At 45.7% G+C, this 17,441-nt stretch overlaps 1 long non-coding RNA gene across 1 annotated transcript; it reads right to left on the bottom strand.

Moving 5' to 3' along the window:
- Nucleotides 1-280: 280 nt before the first annotated feature.
- Nucleotides 281-1,805, bottom strand: LOC126991472 (uncharacterized). Its single transcript, XR_007745532.1, has 3 exons — nt 1,695-1,805; nt 593-734; nt 281-462 (listed from the first exon to the last, which is right to left on the bottom strand). It is a non-coding gene; the product is annotated as an uncharacterized LOC126991472 (long non-coding RNA).
- Nucleotides 1,806-17,441: the final 15,636 nt, after the last annotated feature.

Below are 17,441 nucleotides of genomic sequence, written 5' to 3'. Positions count from 1 at the left end.
CAAAATCAGTATGAGGAGTCTTGATACGACATTCTAGAAAACCCAAGTTGTAGGAAGGTTTCTGGGGCCATTAATAGTGTGTAACGCTTTTTGGTTCATTTTTTCCCCTCCTCTCCTTGTCACGCCACATAACGCATCCAGTCCCACATATACAGTTTTCTAACACTAACAAGTCCCCTCCTCAATTACAAGATTTCCATTATAATTTAAACCAAGCCCAACTTAGCCTAACCTTACTCCTGTTCCTTGCTGCCAAAATGCAATAAACAAAACTAAATCCCTCGACATATCCCCCAGACCATATTTTAAGAAGTTAATATCATGAACGAGTGTTTTGCAACGACCAAGCAGTGCTGCAGTGCGTTGTGTGGGCACAAGGGACTTCAAATTCCAGCAAGGCGTCCCTCGCAGTGAGACGGCGGACCTCTGCCACAACACCCAAAGGTACAGTGTGTGGCCAGGCTGTTCAAGGGCATGGCAGGGAGAGGATGAAACTGTTGACTTGGCACTGTGTGGCGTGGTGTGGCCAGAAGACAGACTAACAGGAGTGATATTCTTAGGCGTAAAGGAAGTTCTGACAAGCTTCACTCACCTGTCACGTCGTGTCCAGGTGGAGGGCGGGCCTCAGGGAGGCGGCGGCCCGGTGCTCGCTGGCCCGCTGCCTCGCGCCTCGGGTCGGTGAAGCCGCAGCAGGGAAGGGAAGGGAAGAGGGACTCGTCTACACTCGGTGTGCACTGAAAGAGGTACAATACTCACTATGGAAACTGAGGACGTGTAACACCTAATCACCAGTGAATGCAAGACACTGTGGAAACCCGAGAACATTTCGCTCCTTATCTTCACATCATAAAAAATAAACAAACACCCAGTCTTCTGAAAACACAAGACTCATTAATAAAAAGCACCTAAACTTCAGTATTAACAAGACTCATTGAAAATATCATTTCTCACCTACTTGAATAAACTTCAGTAAATATTAGAACATTTATATTGGACATTTCACAATCTTCAATAAACATAAGGTTTATTGTATAATATGCCCTTAAGTACAATATGGAGGCGTAATATCGTATTTTCGAGGTGCGGAGTGATTTTCAATAATTACCTTGCGTGGTTTCCGTACGTTGTTAAAAAAAACCGGAATGTATGATATTTCCCTACATCTAAGTAATTGTAAGGAATTTCCCTACATCTAAGGTATTTTTCAACCCCTCATAACTCAAAAACTATGCATTTGCGACGCATTTCATGTTTACCACCGCATTCCCCGAAGTCTCAATGGCCCCCTAGCCAATTTTGGTTGCGAGGGGTGAGTATGGGCAAACACTAGAATAATACCCTCCTCTCCTCCTCCGGTCCTCCTCCTCCTCTTTATTAGTCTTTCTTTCTTCACTTTTTTTCCTTCTCCTTCGTTTCTTCGCCTCGTCCTAACATTTCCTTCCTTCCTTCTCTCCTTCCTTCCTTCACTTCTTGCCACTCATTACATTTCATTGGTTCTTTCTCCCTTCCCTCCTCCTCCTCCTCCACTTCCCCCCTTGCGTCACCTGTGTTCACCTCCACTTCCCCCTTTCCTCACTGTCTCCACCTCCTCCTCCCTCTCCTCCTCCTCCTCTTCACTCTCCTTTCCCTTCTTCCTGTTACCTTCTCCCTCATTCTACCTTCCTATCTTCTCCTCCATTGTTCTTCCTTCTTACCTCTTTCTCTTCCTTCCTCTTCCTCTCGCTCCTCAGTCCTCACTATCCCTTCACGTCCGTGTTTGCTCCCTCTCCTTCTTTCCGTCCTCCCTTCTCTGTCCTCCTCCTCTCACGATCAAGAATATACTGGCCAGCACACACACACACACACACACACACACACACACGGTCAGTGCTTCGCTCGTGGATTCGAGTCGTCGCGTTCGAGCCCGCGTTGAGTCGAACTTGTCAACTTTTATTTATTTCCTTTTTAATTAGTCTTGATCTATTAACTTAGAGAGAGAGAGAGAGAGAGAGAGAGAGAGAGAGAGAGAGAGAGAGAGAGAGAGAGAGAGAGAGACTAGGCTTTCCGCCTGTGCCTGGCAGCGGTGATACACGACCATTACGTGACTGTCTATGATTACCTGTTCATCTCTCTCTCTCTCTCTCTCTCTCTCTCTCTCTCTCTCTCTCTCCATTATTTTTTTTCTAATCCTAGATAGATATGCCTGCGTGGTGCAGTGGGTAGCGTCAGAGACTGAGAAGCGACTGCGTATGCTCCCTACTTTGCCCAGATGAAGAAGCAACAGTCAGTCCCTTCAGGCGAGTCGACGAAGTACAGACGTCGGTTTGCAGACAGACAGACAGGCAAGATTATCCTCGAGCCCTGCCATCCGCCACTGGAAGGAACAGTAATCCTACAGAAGTGTTTAGAAAGGGAAGCAAGGCAAGAAAGAAGGAATGAAAGAAAGGAGGCAGGAATGAGGAAAGGAAGAAAGTAAAGTAAAAAGGAAGGAGGGAGGGAGAAAAGGAAAGGAGGATAGATGGAAGGAGAAGGGGAAGAAGGGAAAGAAAGGAAGAAATGAAGAAAGAGAAGGAAGGAAGACACGGAATAGAGGAAGGAAGAAAAGATGAAATGAAGAAAAGAGAAAAAGGAAAGCGAGAGAGGAGCATATAAGGGAGGAAAGAAGAGAGGGAGTGAAGGAACAGGATAAAAGGAAGACAGGAGTGAAGAAAGGAAGAAGATAATGGGAGGAAGACAAACTGAAGAAGCATATATGAGGCGCGAGAGGAAAGAGAAGTGAAGGAACGGAAAGAAAGGAAGAAAGGAAAAAAAAGAAGGAAGAAAGTAAAAAATGGAATAAGGAAAGGAAGAAAAGGTGAAATGAAGAAAAGAAAGAAAGGAAAGTGAGAGAGAAGTATATAATGGAGAAAAGAAGAGAGGGAGGGAAGGAACAGGATAAAAGGAAGACAGGAATAAGAAATAAAGAGGGTAAAGGGAGGAAGACAAATTGAAGAAGCATATACGAGGCGCGGCGTGTGTGCTGCAGGTCACTGGACGCCCCGAGGACAACACTCAGCCATCCCCGAGGCAGCAATCTCGCCATCAGCGGACAGGCGGCGCACGGCAGCCTGGTCCGTGTTCCCGTGTGTCCCAACATGATGCAGAGAATACGTTATTTTTAAGGCCTCCAAAAATACATGAGAGAAGGAGAAAATGGTGGAAAAGAGGGAGGAAAGTAGAGAAAGGGTGAAGAGAGAGGAGTAGTTAGAAGAGGGAGAAGAATACACGGAGAGAAGGAAAAAAAAAGGGAAGAGGAGGAGGAGGAGGAGGAGGAGGAGAATCAAGGTAAACTGTTTCATCAAGGAGGAAGAAGAGGAGGTTGAAGAAAAACATGAAGAAGAAGAAGAACAGGAACCACAAAGGGAAGATGACAAAAATAATGAGAAAGAAGAAAATAAAAAGAAAGAAAAACAAGAACAAGAAGAAAGGATGATGATGCTCATGATAACGATGAAGAAAAAGATAAAAAAGAAAAATTACATATAATTACATAGAAAATCAGACCACACAGACCCCATGGTCCAGACTAGGTGGTCTGTCCTTAAACCGAAGTGAATCTACACTAATCAGATGGCTCCAAAACGTTGCTTTTCTACTCTAGTTAATATTAAGTTCAAGGAAGTGACGGTCGAGCTTGTTTTTAAAGGAATCATCGTGTTACATTGGACCACTGACGGTGGGAGCTTATTCCATTCTCGCACTACAACGTTGGTGAGAAAAATTTGGTGCAGTCTGAATTTACTTGTCTACATTTGAATTTTATGCCATTGTTCCTCGTGCGCAAAGTGTCATCGATCATAAACAATTTTGTTCTGTCTACATTCGTGAAACCATTAAGTATTTTAAAACATTCGATCAGTTTTCCTCGGAGGCGACGCTTCTCAAGAGAGAACATGTTAAGGGTGGAAAGCCTTTCTTCGTAGGATTTGTTGCGCAAGGAAGGGATCATTTTTGTTGCCCGACGCTGAACACCTTCTAATTTAGTAATGTGCTTTGCATGGTGAGGAGACCAAAACTGTACCGCATATTCCATGTGGGGTCTGACTAAACTATTGTAGAGCGGAAGTATTACATCTTTATTCTTGAATAAAAAGTTTCTTTTAATGAAGCCCAACATTCTGTTCGCTTTATTTGCTACATCGATGCATTGATGTGAGAATTTGAGGTTTGACGCGATTTTGCCCCCAGGTCCTTAACACATTGAACGCTTGTGAGTTTAACGCCGCGCATTTCGTAATCGAACTTCTTATTTCTTGTTCCAACTTGAAGGACCTGGCACTTGTCTACGTTAAAGGGCATCTCCCATCTATCCGACCAAGCTGAAATTTTGTGCAAATCCTCTTGGAGGCTTTGCCCGTCTTCGTCAGTGAATACCGAGTTACCAATCTTTGTGTCGTCTGCAAATTTACTAATGCGATTATTGAGTCCAACATCCGCGTCGTTGATGTAAATAATGAAGAGCAATGGGCCAAGAACCGAGCCCTGAGGGACGCCACTAGTGACCGGCGCCCACTCTGAGTTAAATCCGTCAATCACCAATCTTTGTTGTCTGTTCCTCAACCAATTCGCGATCCATTGGTTTACTTGACCGTCAATACCTATTTGCTTTACAAAGTAATTTATGATGTGGGACTTTATCAAACGCTTTCTGGAAATCAAGATAGACTACGTCCAATGATTTGGTTACGTCGTAAACTGAAAAGAGGTCGTTATAAAAGGTCAATAGGTTTGATAGGCAGGATTTTTTGTTACGGAAGCCATGTTGTGAATCCCCAATTAATGAGTGGCTTTCAAGGTAACTCACAATTTTGTCTCTAATTATGCTCTCAAGTAGCTTACCTACAATTGAAGTTTGACTAATGGGTCGGTAGTTACCTGGTATTTTTTATGTCTCCTTTCTTAAAATTCGGTGTCACGTTAGCCTTTTTCCAATCCGAAGGGACGATGCCTTGTCGCAATGGCATATTGAATTCGGTTGTGAGGGAGGAGACTAATTCGCTCTTTGTTTCTTTAAGCAGTATAGGATATACTTTATCGGGTCCGGGACTTTTATTTGTTTTAAGTGAATGGAGAGCTTTAAGGACTTCATCAGTTGTTATTTCAAAATTAGGCAATGCATGCTCAGGATTTACATTAGTACTGGTGCTGGTGGTAGTGGGAGGAAGACTGTTAGTATTAAACACCGAGGAAAAGTAGCTGTTTAAGAGGTTTGCAATGTGCTGGCTGTCAGTCACTAGTGCACCGTCGCTGTTTGCTAAAGTTCCCGTTCCACTTCTGATCGCCTTTCTGTTGTTTATGTAACTGAAGAAAGATTTCGGATTATTTTTACAGTTGGCTGCAATATTTTCTTCATATCTACGCTTTGCCTGACATACTAATATTTTTAATTGTCGCCTGGCATCGTTATAAAGTCTAATGTTTTCGGGCGTGCTTTGTTCTTTCTTTAACCTGTAAAACAATTTTCTCTCCTTGACTAAGTGTTTATATTAAACCAAGGTGGGCTTTTATTAGTGTTAATGCGCTTCTCGCACAAGGGGACGAATGTGTTCTGCTGAGTGAGTAAGTGATTTTTAAAGCTTAGCCAGGCTTCCTCTACATTGCCGTCATCTGATAGTCGTATTTCTGTTAGTTTTTGTCGGATTTCTACGAAGTTAGCTGTTTTGAAATTGGGCACCTTTACTTTATTTTCAATCACTGATGTTTGTGCTCTAATGTCGACTCGCACTAATTTATGATCGAAAGAACCGAGGTGTTCTCCTACCGTGACATTACTGACTAGGTTATCTTGGGTCGCTATAACAAGGTCGAGTATGTTATTTTGTCGAGTTGGTTCAGAAACCATTTGGCTTAGATAATTTTCTTCTAGAAATTCGATCATTCTATGTGACTCGCCTTCTGTACTTGACAGTGTCGCCCAGTCGATATGGGGGAGGTTAAAGTCTCCTAATATCAGTGAGTCGTTGTTATTAAGTGACTGCCTTAAAACGCTGTACATTTCAAGGTCGTCATCGAGTGATTGCCTGGGAGGCCTGTAGGTGACAGATATATTTAAATTGACTTTTGCAATGTTTACTCGCACGCACAAATGTTCAACGTTACTGTCTCTTGGTGTTTTGTCAGTGGGTTGCAAATAGCTTTTGACAAAAAGGGCGACGCCACCGCCTCTACGGTTTACACGATCTTTGTTGAAGAGTCTGTAGCCATCTATGTTGTATTCGGAACTTAACCCGTGGGCGTCGGCTATGGGAAAGCCGAGAAGTGGCCGAGAAACGGCAACCTTACACTGCATGTTGAGACTAAGAAAAGAGCATGGAGCGTATATCAGAGTATTCCTCTCATAACCATAAAGCCGTTAAAAATATTTACTTAGACTCAAACTCCATTTTTTTTCGGTGGTGTTTGTTACAAAATAAACAATCTCGTGACACGTGGCATCTAGCCGAGAGTCGCTTGTTGTCTACTTTAGAGAATTTGACAAGTGATTACTGTATGGATAGCTAATTCAGTCTGCCATGATCTTACAGCACCACCTATGACAAATAAGCCCACCTCAAGGTCAATCACCCACCACAATGACCCAGTTCATGCATGTTGGGGTGTTCTATGCCGCTACCGCCTACAATTAGCTCGAATTAGGCGTTTTGAGCCAAGCCCAAAACTGGGTTTCGGTTATAGCAATTATGTCAAAATTCCTTGTTAGAGCAAGACATCTCAGTTCATCAGATTTGTTTCTTAGGCTACGCGCATTGCAACTAAGGATTTTTAGGTTATCTAGAGGCTTGGCACATAAGAACATAAGAACATAAGGACGCAGGAGTCTACAAGAGGCCGGTAGGCCTGTACGAGGCAGCTTCTTTGACCCTAAGCTCCCGTGTATCTAACCCCACCTAATATCGCTGTCCATGAATTTATCTAGTCTATTTTTGAATGTGACAATTGTATTGGCACTCACCACATGACTGCTAAGCCTATTCCACTCATCCACCACCCTGTTAGTAAACCAATTTTTGCCTATGTCCCTGTTGAATCTGAATTTATCCAGTTTAAACCCATTACTTCGTATCCTACCCGGTTCTCTTACTAACAAAACCTTATGAATGTCTCCCTTATTAAAGCCCTTCATCCATTTATAAACCTCGATCATGTCTCCACGCACCCTTCGCCTTTCTAGAGAATGCAAGTTTAACTGTTTGAGTCTTTCCTCGTATGGCAAGTTTCTCAACCCCTGAATCATCTTAGTCATCCTCCTCTGCACCGATTATAACATTTTGATATCCATTCTATAGTAAGGTGACCAGAACTGAGCCGCATAGTCAAGATGAGGTCTAACTAATGCTAAATATAGTTTGAGGAAGACTTCGGGGCATCTGTTGCTTACGCTCCTTGAAATAAATCCCAGTACCCTATTAGCTCGATTTCTAGCTTGAATGCATTGTGCCCTTTGACGGAGATCAGAGTTTACTAAGACCCCTAAATCCCTCTCGCACCCAGACCTGCTTATGAGAGTGTCATTTAAGCAGTAGTTATGTGAGGGGTTGTTCCTACCTACACTCAGAATACTGCACTTCCCTACATTGAACTCCATCTGCCATTTATCCGCCCAGTCATACAATCTGTTGAGTTCACCTTGGAGAATACTAGCGTCCTGATCCGACTCAATTACTCTACCGATAATGGAGGGACGTGGCTGAGGGTCGTTTTTTGATCGGGTGTCACGTACTGCGTCTTTGAGGAGCCTTCCGAATCTGGCTGCCCCGATGGGAGACAGGTGTATTCCGTCCCTGTGGAAGAGCTCACTTTGTCCGTAGATATTGTCCCAGGCGTTGAAGAACTCCACGTCAAGCTCTCTGCAAAGAGTCTGTAAGCGGTTGTTTAGGCCGAAGGCCTTACTGAAGAAGTCGCTCTCCGCCCAGGTCCGTGGTAGAACTCCTGAAATCAAAATGTTAGGGGATTTAGACTTATACTGCTGGATGAACCTACGGTACTTGTCCAGGAGTTCCTCAGACCGGGTCGTGGTGATGTTGTTCGTACCTATGTGAATAACAAACAGTGAATCATTAGTAGCCTGGGTGGAGATCTCCTTAAGAGCAGCAGTTATATCGTCGATCCCAGCACCAGGATAGCAATAGTTCCGTCTTCGACGAGGAAATCTGCCGCAGAACTCAATGACCTGCTGGCGAATCATGGAGTCACCCACCAGGAAGGTGCTCTCCTGCTCGTCCTCCTCCTGCAGAATGGCAAACCTGTTGAAGCAATGAACAGGATAAATTGCTTGTCTGGCTGGTTTGGTTCCTTCATTTACGACAGTGAAGCCATCATGGGCGGTGCCACTACCACCCTCCCGCTGCGTGGTGTTGTCCGCTGGTGTCGACGGTACCGCTGAGGGCAAGTGGGAGGTGGGAGAAGGGTTTGGCACCACGGCAACGTTAGCCTGGATGAATTCCTGCAAGGAGGCAACAGTGCGAGAAAGCTCTATTATTTTATTCTGACCTACTTCCATCTTCTCTTCTTGCTCCTGCAGTCTTGTCTCGAGATGCTGCGTGGAGAGACACAGTCGACAGACAACAGAACGCCCTGTAAAAAAAGTGAGCTGAGAAGCTACTGTTACAAGTACTGCACTTCTTAGGCGCCATCTTAGCTGAAAGTGATTAATGATTGCCTGAAATGAAAGAGATAAAAACACAGAGTGAAGGGGATTAGGAAAGGAGGTGAGGTGAGTGAGAGGGGGCTTAGGAAAGGAGGTAAAGTGAGAGAGAGGAGGAGTAGGAAGGGATGTGAGGTGAGTGAAGAGGGGGAAAGAGAGGAGCTGAGTGAGGTGTGTGAGATCAAGGAGGGTTAGGGAAGAGGTGAGGTGAGGTGTGTGAGATCAAGGAGGGTTAGGAAAGAGGTGAGGTGAGCGAGGGGGGGGGCTTAGAAATATGTGGAGGTGAGGGAGGGGTAGGAAGGGCTAATCCTCTAGGGGATTTGTAGTGAGGAGGAGCAGAAGGGAGGTGAGGTGAGCGAGGGTGGGGGGGCTTAGGTGAGGTGAGAGAAAGGGGGGTAGGAAGGGTTAATCCTCTAGGGGATTTAAAGAGGGTGTAGTGAGGAGGAGCAGATTGAATCCTCAGGGGAATTCAAAGGGTGAGGTGTCGGCAAGCACAACGCAAAAAACACTCGAGAAACACACGAGAAACTCAAGCAACCCGACACACCCAAATCACACGTGAAAATACTCGGGATCACAACAATACACTCGAAACACACGAGAAACAGTCAGAAGCTCAAGCATAAGCACGATTCAACACCCCCAAGCCACTCGCAAAAACACCGGAAACACAACAACACACTCGAAACACTCTGATACCCACGTAGCATACTCGGAAACAGCCAAATCACACGCAAAAACACCGGAAACACAACACACTTGAAACACTCTGAAACCCACGTAGAACACTCGGAAACAGCCAAATCACGCAAAAACACCGGAAACACAACAACACACTCGAAACACTCTGAAACCCACGTAGAACACTCGGAAACAGCCAAATCACACGCAAAAACACCGGAAACACAAATCACAGAGCCAACCACAGGCAGACACTCACAGAAACCACAAACGAACACACACGAAACACGCGTCGGGAAATCACAGGTAACACACAAGGTTCACAAGCAGGAACACACAAACACACGTGAAAGCAAACGTAAACCCAAATGCACAACGAAAACACGGGGTTGACAAGGCGTGTAACGCGGGTAAGCGAGGCTGTGGCGACCGCAGCGCGGTGAGGTCACTTCCGTCTCTCAGGAGAGGTCGGGATTGAATGAGGTCGGGAGTGAATCAAAGAAGAAGAAAGAAGAAGAAGAAGAAGAAGAAGAAGAAGAAGAAGAAGAAGAAGAAGAAGAAGAAGAAGAAGAAGAAGAAGAAGAAGAAGAAGAAGAAATAGAAGAAGAAGAAGAAGAAGAAGAAGAAGAAGAAGAAGAAGAAGACGGACATAAAGCAGGAGGAAGAGGTGGAGGAAGAGGAGGTGGAGATGGAGGAGGAGGAGGAGGAAGAGGAGGAAGAGCGGGAAAAACTCGTATTGCCCACATAAGAACATAAGAACATAAGAACATAGAGAAACTGCGAGAGGCCGGGTGGCCTACACAGGGCAGCTCCAGAATCCCCCCCACTACTCACGATGGGTGAGGTGTAGTTTCAGGGGTTACAGGTAGAGGCTTGATCCTCGTTTACCTTCGGTACGGGCGTACGCTCCAGTACCCCGTCTCCTTACTGCACCCACACCTCTCTGCCACCTGTCATCCTCGTCCATGTAGCTATCCAGTCTACTCTTAAAACAAGCTATCGTCCCTGCACTAACTATGTGATTGCTGAGTCTATTCCATTCCCCCACCACCCTATTACTAAAGCAATGCTTGCCTATATCTCTCCTAAATCTATACTTTTCTAATTTAAATCCATTACTGCGTGTTCTATCCTGCTGACTAATTCTCAGTACTTTACTTATATCGCCTTTGTTGTAACCCTTGACCCATTTGAATACTTCTATCTGATCTCCCCGCACTCTTCGTCTTTCTAGTGAATGCAAGTTTAGATGTTTCAGCCTATTTTGATATGGGGGGTTCCTCAGCCCCTGAATCATCTTGGTCATCCTCCTCTGAGTTGATTCTAGCAAGTTGATGTCCATTCTGTAGCGTGGGCACCAAAACTGGACAGCATAATCTAAGTAGAGTCTGAGGATGACCTCTGCATTCCTGTTGGTTACCGTCTTGTTAATAAAGCCTAACACCCTGTTAGCCCTATTCCTTGCACATTGCTTCCTTAGTTTTAGATCAGAGTTCACTAACACTCCCAAATCCCTTTCACACTATGATCTGCATATCGCTGTGGAGTCTAAATTATATCCGTGTAATGGGTATGCGTGTTCCTCTACTTATTACGTTACACATGGTGATGTTAAAATTCATCTGCCATTTCTCTGACCAAGCTGACAGTTTGTTGATATCCTCCTGCAGTGCTCAAGCATCCTCCCTTGTCCTAATAGTGAGTCCTATTTTGGTGTCATCTGCAGCAAATTTACCTATGTCACTAGTTATCCCATTGTCTATGTCACTGATGTAGATAATGAATAAAAGCGGGCCTAAAACTGAACCCTGAGGAACCCCACTGGTAACATTACCCCATTCGGATTTTTTTACCGTTAATGATAACCCTCTGTTTCCTGTTGCTAATCCACGCCTTAATCCAATTATCCAATCAATCCTTCCCTTTTATCCCATGAGCCCTGACTAAATTTATTCAACAGTCTCTGGTGAGGCACCTTATCGAAGGCCTTACTAAAATCAAGATAAACTACATCATAGTTCTTATCATTGTCAGGTGCCACGTACATGTACTATATTGTAAAATGATAAAAGATTAGTGAGGCACGACTTACCTTTAATAAACCCATGCTGTGAGTCGTGAATTAAATTATGTTTGTCAATATGGTCCCTAATACTATCAGTTATTATTGACTCAATCATTTTACCTATAACTGACGTCAAACTAATCGGCCTATAGTTTTCCCCTCTTGCCGAGGGGAGAGAAAGGGAACTTGAAGGTGAGGGAATGTAGGTCAAAGAAGAGAAGGAGGAGGAGGAGGAGGAGGAGGAAACATGGAAACATGGACTAGTAGGCAGCAGAAAGCCTGTTGGCTCATTACTAGGCTGCCTGCGTTCAGTGATTCAATCAATCCGTTTGCCATAGGAGTGGCTTGCAGGGAAGGATTAAAGCACTTGTGTATCTACTCTTGGGAACGTTCAGTTCACTCCCGATGCAGCAAAGTGGCGATCAATGCGTTTCTTGAATTAATTGATGGTCTCTGCGCTAACCACTTCTGCAGGAAAGCTGTTCCAGTGGCGAACAACTCTATTCGATAAATAACTCCTGCCGATGTCGGTATTGCATCGCTTTGCTTGAATTGTTTTTCCGTTGTTTCTTGTTCTCAGGTTGGTTTGTAGCGTGAAGAGTTTGGAGTGATCAACGTTGCTGAGCTTGTTCAGGTACTTAAAGACTTGTATCATGTCTCCCCGCAGGCGTCTCTTTTCCAACGTGAAGAGGTTGAGTCGCTCGAGTCGCTCTTCATAGGGCTTCGTCCTCAGTGATGGTATCATCTTCGTGGCGCGGCGCTGTACTCTCTCAAGTAATTCAATGCAGGAGGATAAAAGAAAATAACAAAAAAAGCTGAAAAAACATGAAAAGGAAACAGATGGTGATGATGATGATTAGCTTATGAGTCCTTGTTCATCCTTTCTTTGCTTTCGCCTCTCTCTCTCTCTCTCTCTCTCTCTCTCTCTCTCTCTCTCTTGTTTGTCTTTTCGTTCTCAATTAACAAAACCAAACACGGAGGAAGACACAAAATGGAAACAGGTACGTGGAAATGTTTCTTTGGTGTGTGTGTGTGTGTGTGTGTGTGTGTGTGTGTGTGTGTGTGTGTGTGTGTGTGTGTGTGTGTGTATTTATCTTTTTTTTACCCTTTTTTCACTTCCCTTCTTCCATTTCCCGTTTTTGTCGTCCTCCATTTCTCTCTCTCTCTCTCTCTCTCTCTCTCTCTCTCTCTCTCTCTCTCTCTCTCTCTCTCTCTCTCTCTCTCTCTCTCTCTCTCTCTCTCTCTCTCTCTCTTCTCTCCCCTGATGCTTACAAAAACACTTCCATAAATAGTCCTCCTACTCTTCCTCCTCCTCGCTTTGTTTTGTTTTTGTTTTTTCCTTCGTTTTTATCCCTTTTCTATTTCAACATCATTATTTTTTTTCTTCGTCTCCTCCTCTCCCCTTTCTTCTTCTTCTTCTTCTTCTTCTTCTTCTTCTTCTTCTTCTTCTTCTTCTTCTTCTTCTTCTTTCCCTGTTACATATTCTATTTTCTCTTTTATTTCAAATTTCTTCCTTTCCTTTCACTTACTTCTTCCTCCTTTTCCTCCTCTTCTTGCTCTTCCCTTTCCTCTTTATTCTTCTTCCTCTTCTTTTCTCACCCCGTCTTCCTACTTTACTCTCTTTCCTTCTCCTCCTCTTCCTCCTCCTCCTCCTCCTCCTCCTCCTCCTCCTCCTCCTCCTCCTTCTCTTTCATCAAAGCTCCTCCCCCTCCCTCCCTTCCTCCCCTCTTTATTTTAATTTCTTCCTCACTCTCCTTTCTTCTCTTCCATGCTCCCTTTCTTTCTTCCTTAATATTTTTTTTATCCCATCATTTTCTTTCTTTCCTTCCTTTTCTTGTTATCTTCTTTCTTTTATTCCTTACTTGCCTGTTTCCTTCCTTCATTTCTTTCTTCCTTCATTTCTTCCTTCCTCCCTTTCCCCTCCCTTCATCCCTCCTTCTTCCTCCTCCTCCTCCTCCTCCCCTCCCCCTCATCAACACTTTATATTTTGCGGGGTCTCCACCAGAGTCTGAAATATGCGATTTATAGGACACTAACTCTCTCTCTCTCTCTCTTTGGGGAGTCGCTGCTCAGCTCTTGAGCAGTGCGGACGTTCCTTCGCTACGGCTATTGCAGTGTTAGCAGACAGCTCTCTTTCGGGTAGCCCGGACTGCAAGTGCCTTCCGAGGACAACTTTGACTGCTCCGTGACCTGTGTCTCCCTTCCCTATAATTACTACATTATGGGAGAAGAGGGAGCTCGGCTGTTGCCTAATGGATGACGAGCACCTTCCCCACCCTGATCCCCCACCTGGTGATGGCCCGGCTCTACAAACAACCACGCTACCGGACCCCTCTACTTCTACGGTAGTCTGCACGTCTGTGGCTGGGGATACTCCCCCGCCCCCCGGCCCCGGTCTCATCGCATTCAACCACAAGCGCCGATGTTACGTCCGTGTCTACGGCACCAACTACCTCCTCAACCTACATCACCTTGGAGCCCTATACACGATCTCCTCGACAGAACACCCGCAAGCAGAAATTCCACCCCCTACCCAGTCTGTCATCTCTTTTTGACACCGCCACGTGGACCAAGTACTTCGTGATACCGTCATCATCCCCAGCGGGTGATGACGTGGACTTCAGTACACGGCTCCTACAACAGGTCGGCAAGAACGTAGTATTCCAATCCCGAGAAGATGGCTCCCGTACGGTGACAGTCCAAAATGAAACTCAAGCTGAAGCCATGTCGAAGCTCTGCGATTCCGATGGGCGCCCAATCGAGTCCTGCAGAGACCCACTTCTGAACTCCAGAACTGGTACAGTCCGTATTCCCTTTAGCATCAGGGTTGGATCTTGATCCTTTGAGGACTGTGCAGAAAGCATCAAGGAGAATCTAGAGGCACAAGATCTACCCATCGTCTCTGTTACGTGCTACACCATCCCCCCTAGAGATCGACGTACACAAGCAGTTCGGATCGCGCGAATCTGTTTCGACTCAAGGAACCTCCCTGACAACGTCATCATAGGCGGCCGCCGACTCACTGTGAAACCTTTCATCAAACAACCTCGTCAGTACAACAGCTGTTGGAAGTTTGGACACCCAAAGAAGTACTGCAGGTCTACGACCATCTGTCCTGAATGTGCTGCTCCAGACCACACTAAAGGCACCTGCACCGCCACTACCCTTTCCTGTCCAAACTGCAGAGAATGTCATCCGGCTTTCAGCAAACAGTGCCGCTTCTACGCCTTCCACTTTCAAGTTCTCCAGCTTCAGACTGAGGAAGGCTATACGCTACGTGACGCCCGTCAACAAGCTCGCCGCCTCGGCTTTAGCACCACCACAATGTACGCGCAGAGACTGCGCAGCACCCCTACATCCAGCTCGACAATCCTCCCCCCTGCTCCTCATCCACATGTCCCCACGCCCCCTTACTCCTCATCGCCCAGTTTCTGCTCTTTCTATTTCCTCTCTCATCCCTCTGCCAAACCCTTTCGCCATCCTTGATCCTGCCACTTCCATCCCATCTGTTCCCGGTCCGTCTGTCTTGAGATCACCAAAACCCAAGCGAAAGCGTCACTCTTCACAATAGAGTGCAGATCACTCACTCACCACGAGCTTCGACCCACCCCTGGAAACTTCTCCCCGCCCTGCTCCGGAACCCCGCCGCAGCCCTGCCCGGCGCCGAATCTCAAGAGATGAAACCCCCTTGGAACACGCAGCCGATCCCAGCGCCGTCAACCGTGCTACTCCAAACCCAGTTCTCATGGAGACCTGTCAAGATGCCTATCTGGACGGCTCGGGGGGCGAGGCTCCCCTAGACTGTCCTGGCCCCTCTGCTGACCTTCCTGCAGCTGCTTCGGAAGTCTCTTGCCCGACTCCTCGAAACGCTCACCCGACTGGCTCCCATACCACCCCTATTACCAGTGATCACGCTGCCTACACTCCGACTGACCTACCCCCAGGATATGCCTCCCCGTCCCCCGTCCCCCTCCCTTCCCTCCCTCGACGCCTCTCTTTTCGATTCCCCTATCTCATCTCACGACCTCTCTTTTTTCCATTCACAATTTTGCTCCAATGGAATATACGCGGTCTACAAGCCCAGCGATAAGCCCTCCGCTATCTAATCTCGCTCCATAACCCTCTGCTCTTAGCTCTCCAGGAAACATTCATACGTTCCCCTCCCTTTCCCATCCCAGGTTATACATTCGTTGGTTCACCCCCCTCTCCCACTTCTCTTCTTATTCATAACTCTGTTCCTTTCATTCCACTTTCTCTTCCCTCTCCTATCCCCCACTCCTCAGCCAAAATCTTTCTACATCGTTGGCTCACTGTCTGCTCGCTCTATCTTTCTCCCTTTATACCCCTCGACTTTGAAGCCCTGACCTCTCTTCTTCCTTGGTGACTTTAACTGTCGGCATTCCCTCTGGGGCGATTCCGTCGTCTCTACGAGGGGGCGTCTTCTTGAGACCTTTCTCCACACTTTGGACCTCTTTCTTCTAAACACCGGAACCCCTACTCATTTTGATCCCCGAACCCGGTCATTCTCCTGCCTCGACTTGTCTCTGTGTTCTCCAGCTATGTCCTTGGATTTTCAGTGGACTATTCTAGAAGACTCCCTTTTCAGCGACCATTTTCCTATCAAACTCACTCTTACCTCTACCTGCTCTGTCCCACGACCCCCTAAGTGGAATTTCCGTGCGGCGGATTGGCAGCTTTTTGCCTCTCTTGCTTCTCCTTCTCTTCCACCCTCTTCCTTTCCCTCTCCCCAAGACCTTCTCTCTTACTTCTCGTATGTTTTTTCACTACCTTTACCACTTTTTCTTTACTTTTAACTTTTTCCGCCTTCATATTATAGTTAAGGGACATGTATTTCGTCCCTTAAGTATAATATGGAGGCGTAATATCGTATTTTGGAGGCGCGTAGTGATTCTCAATAATTACCCTTCAAATTCCCTCACCAGTCCCCCAAAACCTTCAGAATCCCTTTATGTAGGATCCAGCATTCTTTAACAGGACCTTAAGAGCAAAATCTACGACCCTCTCCTGTCTGGCTCTCCACCGTCGAGACTAAGACCTCGATGCGTTCATGAAGTATGCCAAGAAGAGCCCTTTGTGTGTTATTTTTCCGCAAAGCCGCCCAAGACGCGATGAAGAAGCCGGCGAAGGTGCTCCTGACCTGGGCAGGTGAAAAAAGGTGCGAAGCAAGGATATGGGGTGAGGTGAGGTGAGGAAGGTGTAGAGAGTAGGGGAGTGAAAGGAAGGTAAGGAAAGGTAAGGTAAGGTATTGAAAATAAAGGAGGCAAGGTAAGGAAAGATAAGGAAAGGAAAGGTAAGGTAAGGAAAAGGGAGTTGAGGTGAGGAAAGTAGAGCAGAATAGCGAAAGGAAAGGCAAGGTAAGGTAAGGTAAGGTAATGCGAGGTAAGGTAATGTGAGGTAAGGTAAAGGAAAGGTAAGGTACGATTAGGTGAAGTGAATTGAGTTGATATCTGATTAGGAAAAGTAAGGTAAGGTAAAGAGAAAAGAAGATAGGGAAAAGAAAGGTAAGCAAAATAAAGGAAGAAAAAAGAAAAGTAAGAAAAGGGAAGGAGTGGAAAGAATTTGAAGGTGATTTGATATCAGATCGGGTAAAGAAGGAGACGAAAAGGAAAAGAAAGTTAAGGAAAGGAAAGGAAGAAAAATAAAAAGGAAGGAAAGGAAAGGTGAGGTAATAGAAGTTGAGTTGGTATCATATTAAGTAGGTAAAGGAAAACAAATGTATAAGGAAAAGGATAAGGAAAAAAAAGGTTAAGATAAGATATTAAGGTAAGGAGTAAGGTCATGCATGGCAAATACACACTCGTGTGTGTGTGTGTGTGTGTGTGTGTGTGTGTGTGTGTGTGTGTGTGTGTGTGTGTGTGTGTGTGTGTGTGTGTGTGTGTGTGTGTGTGTGTGTGTGTGTGTGTGTGTGTGTGTGTGTGTGTGTGTGTGTGTGTGTGTGTGTGTGTGTGTGTGTGTGTGTGTGTGTGTGTGTGTGTGTGTGTGTACGTGTGTGTGTGTGTGTGTGTGTGTGTG

The sequence above is a fragment of the Eriocheir sinensis genome, unplaced genomic scaffold (genome assembly GCF_024679095.1).
Source record: "Eriocheir sinensis breed Jianghai 21 unplaced genomic scaffold, ASM2467909v1 Scaffold287, whole genome shotgun sequence".
Lineage (NCBI taxonomy): Eukaryota > Metazoa > Arthropoda > Malacostraca > Decapoda > Varunidae > Eriocheir > Eriocheir sinensis.
The sequence above is the reverse complement of the archived record's forward strand: the minus strand, read 5'-3'. Positions and strand labels throughout refer to the sequence as shown.